The sequence below is a fragment of the Coenobita brevimanus genome, chromosome 103 (genome assembly GCF_032717465.1).
Source record: "Coenobita brevimanus isolate Jiangsu-jjx chromosome 103, ASM3271746v2, whole genome shotgun sequence".
Lineage (NCBI taxonomy): Eukaryota > Metazoa > Arthropoda > Malacostraca > Decapoda > Coenobitidae > Coenobita > Coenobita brevimanus.
The window spans coordinates 37,127,552-37,135,340 of NC_137056.1; the positions used below are offsets into that span (position 1 = coordinate 37,127,552).

The window sequence follows — 7,789 nt, forward strand, 5'->3', positions numbered from 1 at the left end:
GAAATGTAGTGACTTGCTGCTAGTCAGGATGATTTGATGGGATGTAGCTGCTTTTAGTCTCCAGACTAGTGTTTTTATTATTATTATTATTATTATTGTTATTATTATTATTATTATTATATTTTTTACAGTAAATTATTGCTATTTTCTGATGATTTTATTCAGTTTTGCTAAGACAGGCCTCTAGTAGCAAGAGGTTTAACCCGTCACGTCCCGAGGTTTTCCGCACCTCCGACATCCCCCAGTCCCGAAGTATTTTCGATTTTTTTTTTTTTTTTTTTTTTTTTTTTTTTTTTTGGCTAAAACCTTTGCTTTTGGTGAGAAACATCGAAAATTCATAGAGAAATCGCTTACCTGAGGTTTAAAATACCCAGTCCAGGTAGGAGTTCCTCCTTACCTGACTGGGTTTTCTAATATGCTGGCACCAAAGAAAACGAGTTCTATGGGAGGGTAACTATTTTATATGGTATTTATTTACTTGGTACGAATGTATATGTAGTATGAGAGTATATTGGTTTTCAAGCAGTAATAAAGGCATTATAAGCATTGTTTCACTCACTAACTAATCACCATACCTGACCTTTTTTTTGCCACATTACCAGATCATTATTTCTGGCTGTTTCTTCTAATGCTATGTAAACATTGTCCTCCACATTGTCATCGATTGGGGAATCACTCTGGCCCTGAATATCTTTACTAGCCAGGTCACTGGTAACAGGTCCTTTGCCAAGACAATGGCGTGAGGGGGGGAGGTTATGCGGTGTAAGGCATTGTCCCTGCTTGGCATCTTGTAGAGGAATAGAGGAAGGTGTCCTGTGTATACATACGAAAAATCGCGCAAAAATTGAAAATTGTGCAAATTAGGGACCTTGCAATTGCACGACGTACTGGTACGTCGCCGGGACTGGCAAATGCAAATCGTTGCAACGTACCCATATGTCGACGGGACGGGGCAGGTTAATGAATGCCAAATCTTAACCTCTCCAATTCTTCAAGTTTCTAAAAGGCCTAACATAATTTTCTAGCGGTAGCAGTACCATAATATAATAAAAAACATTTTATCAGAGTGAAGAAGTTAGAGATAACTTTCACAAAGATGTTGGGAGGTTTCATATGGCTTTATACAGTGTTATTATGGGTCACCCTCTGCATCAGCTAGTGGCTGGTTAAGTGATGCTTGGTGAAAGTTGCAAGCTGGCTTGTGACCCAGCTTAAATGTGTATCTCCACATCTGTGTGAGGGGAAAAATAAGCACATGTTGCATAAAACCAAAATTATGCCATCACCTTACATGCATTTGATATTGTTCATCCATCATCATTTTCATAATCTTTTCCATACAACAACTAGGAAATATTCTAAGGGGGAAGTCTTATAATTTTGCATGTGAAATCAGGGAGCCTGGAAGTTTTTTTTACATAGTTGAAGAAAAATCCTTTAATCATAGTTAATACAATTATAAGTTACCATTATACTGAAGTGGATACCCATTCATCGAGTCTGTGACGTTAGTCTTAGGCTGAATAAATTTGTGTGGCAGTAGTCAGAATAAGAAAATAAGTATAACCAAGGGATGAACTCTTGCTACCAGGCAAGTGATTTAGCTCCATACTCTATACTTTAACCTCTTTCCCACCTCACCCTTGCATCTATCTCAGGTGTACACATACTGTATACCGCTAGTTTATCGCAATGAGATTGAACTATGGTGTCCTTGTAAACCTCTCCAATGAGCCCTTATTTTTGTACTATTCAGTCATTTTACTTGCAGTTTTCATTGTGATTTGTTTAGTATGGAAATAATAGTTCATGTAATAAAATGGCATTAGTATGTCAGGTATTCCAGCACAAGTATGCCATGGAAATACTGTACCTGAAAGGCTTGGTAAGGTAATCCATCATTCATTAACTTTCTTATGCTGCAGGACAACCATCAGCGCAGAGGGTGCTACTTCCAGCACTCCCAGGAGATCGCACCTGATGCTATAACTACCACCAGTGCTGATACAACCAACATCCAGTCATTCTATGAAAAAATTAGTCTATTTATGACAGCACTCCACAACTAAATGAAGGTGAAAATATTATAGTAAAATGTCTATCTATCTATCTATCTATTGCCAGACGCCTCAATCCCGTTTGGGGTGGCCACAAACAAATCGCCTCCAAGTCGCCCTGTCCCCCGCCATTTCACTGCCCTGCTCCCAACTCACACCCCCCTCTCTCATATACCTCTCCACCCCATCCCTCCATCTCATCCTCGGCCTCCCCCTCCCTCTTTCACCCTCCACCTCACTCACATACACTCTCTTCGTCAGTCTTTCACCCTCCATCCTCTCCACATGGCCAAACCACCTCAGTGTGTTCCTCATAACGCTTCCTATCACATCCACATCCACACCACAACGCTCCTTTATATCCTCATTTGTCAGCCTGTCTCTCCACGTGACTCCACAGGCTCCTCTTAAATAACTCATTTCCACTGCTCTCACTCTTGACTTGTGTCCTTCCAACAATGTCCAGGCTTCACTTCCATACGTTAGAGTTGGTATCACAATACTGTCATGTAGTAACTTTTTTACTTCCATGCTCACTTCCCTGTTCTTTATCACTGCTTTCAAGGAACCAGCAACCTTTCTTCCCTGCTGTACCCTTTCAAGCACTTCACCCTCCAAACCTCCATCCTTACTCATCACACTACCCAAATACTTAAACGTACTCACATTTTCCAATTCCTCACCATCCAACCTCGCTGTACATTCACTGACTTCACCTCTCTCAAAGACCATCACTTTACTCTTCCCTACATTCACCTTTAGGTTCCATTTCTTACACACTCTCTCAAACTCATCCACCAAGCCTTGCAGCTCCCCTTCGTCTTCACTCAACAACACAGTATCATCTGCAAACAACAGTACTGTACAGGGAGTTTCCAAACACTATCCTCTCTCACCAGGGCCACTCCAACATCCACTACCCTACCTTGTACCTCTTTTATTACCCCATCCATGTACAGATTGAACAACCATGGAGACATGACACATCCCTGTTTCAAACCAACTTTCAGAGAGAAAAATTCACTTATAGTAGCCGCAGCGAGAAATGAACGCTGTGGTGGGGCAGCCGGGATGACCGGGGATTCCCCCACTCTAGCCATATCTACATGTCACCGACCATCGGCCACCGCTGCAGCCCCACTCCATGATCCTTACCCTGTGTCTCTGGCTTTCTCTTTCTCTCTCGGTTTCTATATAAACTGCTGTATTTCCGAAACTAATTATGAAATTATTATGACTTTTGTTCCACACCACCTTTGAGGTAAAAATCAAGGAGAGTTTTCTGTATAAAGGTTTCCCCCCCCTCCTAAATGTGGCATATGAGCGGGGGAGTGTGGCCTTGCCGATACCTCCGCCTGACCTATAATTATACACTCGCCAGAACTGACCTGCCCTCAGACAAGGGGGGGGAAACCTTTATACAGAAAACTCTCCTTGATTTTTACCTCAGTGGTGGTGTGGAACAAAAGTCATAATAGTTTCATAATTAGTTTCGGAAATACAGCAGTTTATATAGAAACCGAGAGAGAAAGAGAAAGCCAGAGACACAGGGTAAGGATCATGGAGCGGGGCTGCAGCGGTGGCCGATGGTCGGTGACATCCTACCTCTATGGTCGGTGACATGTAGATATGGCTACAGTGGGGGAATCCCCGGATGACCGGCTGCCCCACCACAGCGTTCATTTCTCGCTGCGGCTACTATAGTTCACCATCCACACGCACTGTAGCCTTCGCACCATCGTACACACTCTTCACAGCATTCAACAACTTCCCATCTACTCCATATATTCTTAACACTTTCCACAATCCTTGTCTATCCACCCTGTCATATGCTTTCTCCAAATCCATGAAAGCCGCATACAACTTCTTTCCCTTCTCTAGAAACTTTTCCACTAAAGATCTAAGAATGAATATCTGATCTACACAACCTCTTCCCTTCCTAAAGCCTCCCTGTTCATCTCCAACTAATTTCTCTGTTCTTTCTCTAACTCTGTCTATAAGTATCCTACCATACACCTTCCTATTATACTAAGAAGACAAATGCCCCTATGATTACCACACACTTCTTTTTCCCCTTTTCCTTTGTACAAGGGAATAATTATACCTGACTTCCAATCCTCCGGGACTCTACCTTCCTCCCAGGCCAATCTGCACATCTTCCACATCCATTCTACTACTATCTCTCCCCCATGCTTCAGCATTTCACCACACACTCCATCAATTCCTGGGGCTTTCCCCGATTTAACTTTCTTCATTGCTTCCACAACTTCTATCCTACTGATTTCTTCCTGTCTTCTCACCTCCCTCCTTCTCCCAGCCATTTCCCAGCCACTTATACTCGCATTACTTCCATCCTCTACGTTCAACAATTCCTTAAAGTGTTCTCTCCATCTGCTCACTTTTTCTCCCTTCTCCACTAGTAATCTACCATTTTTATCTTTCACTCCCCTGCTAACTTCACTTCCACCCTGTCTTACTCTTTTCACTTCTCTCCAGAACATTTTCTTACAGTCCCTCCACTTTACACTCAAATTCCTTCCAAATTCCTCATCCACTCTCTTCTTACTCTCTCTTACTAATCTTTTCACCTCTCTCTTCCTTTCCACATATAACTCTCTCTTCCGCCTCTCAACTTCTTCCACGCCCCTATTTCTCATCCATTCATTGTATGCTTTCTTCTTTTGTGCCACAGCCTGTTTCACCTCTTCAGTCCACCACGCTGTTCCTTGCACCCCCCTCCGTCTTCTCTTCCTTCCACACACCACATCACATGCTGCACATATTTCTTCTGTAAATATCTTACACACACCTTCCACGTCTCCCATCTGCTCCAATTCATATTTGCCCAATCGTTCCTCCACTTCTCTCTTATACTCTACCTTTTTCTCATCCTCTTGTAACCTTTCCACTCTCCTTGCAACTACTCCTTCCTCTCGTCTTTCCCTTCTTCTATTCCTCCATCTTACTTGCATCCTAATTCTGGCCACCACCAAGTAGTGGTCAGAAAGTCCACTCCCCCAACCTCTATACAAAGTGATAATTGCAAATTCAGTGATTGCAGTAAATATTCTTCCAGCAGAACATCTTTGGAAAAAGACCCACTCTTACTTGATGAGGTCTCAAATGGTACTGAGAGCAGTGATATACCTGTATGTGATGTTTCAGGTAATAGTGAATTTAATAGTGAAGACAGTGACACCATTAGGAAAAAAAAGATAAGACTAAAGATCAACAGAACTCAAGTTTTACATCATCAGGGAGTGCCAGTGATTTGTCAGGATTCAGTAGAGGAAAGAAGTGTCCTGAATCATTTGCTTATGAATTTTGTGGAAAGGTGTTTACTGGCAAGGAAAGAGCATACCAATTTTATTATCATAGAAATCATGAACATGCACATGAAGTGGTGTTTAGATGTGATATTTACTTTAAAGAATATTGGAGTGATAGAGAACTTTTGGCTCACAGATGTAGACCCAAAGATCAAGGTTGTATTTGTCATATTTGTGGACAGAAATTTATTTCCAAAAAGAACTTGAAAGTTCACCGTTCAACACATGCTCCAGTTTGAGAGCATGTTTGTCAGTACTGTGATAAACGGTTCAGGAGAAAGGACCACCCTGTTGCTCGCTCATGAGAGAACACATACAGGAGTTCGACCTTATCAGTGCCAGTTCTGTGATCTTGCATACCCACAAAGGCATCAGTTAAAGCTGCATATGAAAGTGTCCTGTTCTGAAATGTAACAGTGTGAAACAGAATACCTGTAGTTAGTATGTACAGCATCATCATCATCTAATCTTGTGTTGCCCCTGAGAAGCATAGGAGCGTGGGGCTAGGCAAGTTGGTCCGGACATTTAAGATGAGAGTGAGAAGCCTCACTTATCCCTGAGTGGCATTACATGAGCAGTAAACCCAACCACCCCATAGATATAAACCTACACTGGCGCAATCCGATTGGAATGCCATAATTACCCAATAAACGACCAGGTGCCATACTTTGGTATTATGGTTACCATCCAGCTTAGCAATTGGTTTCCTGATGTACAGGAAACCATTTGGCTTGTCACTTAGTGTAGAGTCACTGGTAGACAGAAGGAAGAGGGAAAGAAAGAAGGAAAGAAAAGCAGAAGAGGAAGGAAGAGAGAAAAGAGCAGTCATCCAAGAGCTGCACTAGATCGATTGAGAGGATGCTGAGCGTCCCCATGTACCACCAATGTACAGTGTCACTTATATGTTATATACAGTATATATATACTGTAATTTATATTCTGTGGTAAATATGTTAAAAATTTTACATTCAGGACATACGTGGTACTCCTGTGGTCACTCACATTCTGTAAGTGGTCTCTTGTCATTTGCAACTCCTATTCTGACTGAATAGATGCTTGAGAATATCTCACATCCACATAGGCTGAGGCAGAGGGTTTTACATGACTTAAGAAGCCAGATGAAAAAGCACCAACTTTATTAGTGCCGTGTACTGAAAAGAGACTGTCTTGCTAATGCCTGCTCATGAACTAGACTGAAAGTACCTTCGTATTAGTGTCACAGTGGCTTATACAGCATTGTCGTTAACCTTTCTCCCTAGGTCAGAAACTTTGGTTCAAACAGTTCTTGTCTGGTTCAAGGGCTCCTTAGCTTTTTGTTCTGACATTCTAGCTTGTTTTACGGGCATGTGTTTTCAGTTGTGTGGGTAAATATGGTCTGGAGCAGATTGAAGAGGTGGAAGGTGTATGCAAGATATTCACAGAAGAAATCTGTGCATCATGTGAGGTGATGTGTAGGGTGAAGAGAAGACGAAAGGGGGTGCAAGGAACAGAATGGTGGAATGAAAGAGATGAAACAAGCTGCGGTGTAAAAGAAGAACGCATATAGTGTGTGGATGGGAAGCAGAGAGATGGAAGAGGGAGTTGTGTAGAGAGGAAGAGAGAGGTGAAAGAGTGGTAAGAGAGAATAAGAAGAGAGTGGATGAGGAGTTTGGAAGGAATTTGAGTGTAAAGTGGAGGGAAGGTAAGAAAATGTTCTAGAAAGAGGTACAGAGAGTAAAACATGGTGATAAAGAAGTTAGTAGGGGGGGGGGGTGAAAGATAAAAATGGTAGATTGCTAGTGGAGAAGGAAGAACAAGTGGGCAAATGGAGAGAACTTTTTATCATCATCATCATCTGGACCTCCTTTCCCACCCTAGGGTAGGGTGAGGAGAACACTTTAAGGAACTGCTAAACATAGAGAATGAAAGTTGTGTAAGTGGCTGGGGAATGGCTGGGAGAAGGAGGGAGGTGAGAAGGGAGGAAGAAATCAGTAGGATGGAAGTAGTGGAAGCAATGAAGAAAGTCAAAATTTGGAATTGATGGAGTGTGTGATGAAATGCTGAAACAAGGGGTAGAGATAGTAGTAGAATGGATGTGGAAGATATGCAGATTGGCCTGGGAGGAAGGTAGAGTCCCGGAGGATTGGAAGTCAGGTATAATTATTCCCCTGTACAAAGGAAAAAGAGAAAAGAAGAGTTTGGTAATCATAGGGGCATTTGTCATCTTAGTGTAATAGGAAAAATATATGGTGGGATACATATTGACAGAGTTAGGGAAATAACAGAGGAATTAACTGGTGAAGAACAGAGGTTTTAGGTAGGGAAGAGGTTGTGTAATTCAGATATTCATCCTTAGGTCTCTAGTGAAACTGTTTCTAGAGAAGGGAAAGAAGTTGTATGTGGCCTTCATGGATTTGGAAAAAG

The 7,789-nt window shown here is 42.0% G+C and overlaps 1 pseudogene; it reads left to right on the forward strand.

The window, feature by feature from the left end:
• Positions 1–1,830: 1,830 nt before the first annotated feature.
• Positions 1,831–5,828, forward strand: LOC145415678 (uncharacterized; annotated as a pseudogene).
• Positions 5,829–7,789: the final 1,961 nt, after the last annotated feature.